Here is a 1,736-nt window from a genome sequence, read left to right on the forward strand (position 1 = left end):
TAAAAGTGCAAGCGAAGTGCGGTTATTTCGAGGATATTATAGTAATTTCGCGAAATCGCGTTATCATACGGGCTCTTACACGGGAATTAATTCTGCACGGGAATTAATTCCACGACGTAACGAAGTAATCACGCATACGATAATTTAAAGGTGACACGACGTTGTTAACTGCGTCGGGAAGCCGTAACGCGAAAAAAAGATACACCGTTAGGTAGATTCATTATAAGACTGGATTATTGGACACGAGAATTGGAATCGCGAGACACTAGAATCGATGCTTTTCTTTCCGACGTACTCCGCCCCCGACTATTTGTTGAAATCGATATGGCAATAACGCTTTCAATCGACCCGCACGAGGAAAGTAGGGAATAATATTGTTGCAGACTTCAGTGTTTAAATTAAGGATGGCAATTGCTAGATTAATCATGAGGCAAAGTGCTTGCAAAGGCGGTTAGGAAGGAGGATCGATATCCTCGTGTGCGATATTCTCGTTGCGTCTATTTTTTCTAGCCAATAAGCTCTCACGCGGATGGAATCGGCGTTAACCAGGCTAATCAATTATACGATCAGAATATGTCTTTCGATAACTTTAACGAACGTTGCAGGTATAAATTCGCGCTGATATTGCGTATTTCTTTTTTTTTTTTTCAAAGTTTTCAAGTGGCGGAAGTATCGGAATATACGTTGATAGAAAATTATAGTTAGTTTTGGCAACAAACATATTTCATAGTAGCAGCAATATGTATATGAGATTATTATCTCTGACATTATAGTAACACTTACTAGAAAAATGGTTCTTCTGACTATTTTCGTGGTTAAAGAATATGTTTGGCGCCGAAACTGACTATAATTTTCTATCAGTATAGTTATCTCTGAAATATCGTAATTTCTTTCACCCGACAGTTTTTGAAAACCTCTGTACCGTTGAACTTCGGATTCGCCTCCGTAAACTTTCGACACCTTTGTACTTTACATTTTCCACATTACACGTGTTCCAGCATTCGAATGTCTCCGCGTGTACCTTTCCCCATCTATATAAAGAACCTCGCGCTTGGAAGCCCGTCGAGCTCGACTCAAAGATACTTTGTGATCAGACTGATCTTGAACGCGCCACATGTAACATTCTCCCGCCGGCCGTCTATTTTTACCCGCCGTCCGCCGGAGCCAAACTGTGTAATCCTCGTAAAATCTAAAAATCGAATAGCGCACGCTAGAGTCAATAATCGATACACGGCGGAGCGGTGCTCCGAAAAGCCGGTGACCGCGGCGCGTGGATTGGAAATTGCAGCGCGCGCGCTCCCATGCCGTCCACCCCCTCGTCGCAACCCCCTTCGCAACGCTGCATCGCGCCGCGCCACGCCACACGTGACCCCAATGGCGCCATAGACGGGTGCGACGGCCCTGAGGCCGCATCCCGCTCGACTTGGAGCGTTTCGACGGAGCATACCGAGGCCGGCCGACGGCGCACGAGGGCGTAGCGAAGGCAACCACGTTTCAACCCTCGTTTCCAGTCCGTCGTGGTGTGTCTCGTCGGCCGCCGGCTCGTCCGACAACCACGCGCGCTGCTCTGTTTTTTCTCCCCCTCTCTCTCTGTCTCTCTTTCTCTCACACACATACACACACACACACACACATTCTCTCTCTCTCTCTCTCTCTGTCTCTCTCTTTTTCTTTCTTTCTCTCTCTCTCTCTCTCTTTCTTCGTCTTTCTTTCTCCTCCCGCCTCCCCCCCCCCCC

Source organism: Dinoponera quadriceps, unplaced genomic scaffold (assembly GCF_001313825.1).
Source record: "Dinoponera quadriceps isolate SergipeBrazil2010 unplaced genomic scaffold, ASM131382v1 scaffold2420, whole genome shotgun sequence".
In the NCBI taxonomy this organism is placed as follows: domain Eukaryota; kingdom Metazoa; phylum Arthropoda; class Insecta; order Hymenoptera; family Formicidae; genus Dinoponera; species Dinoponera quadriceps.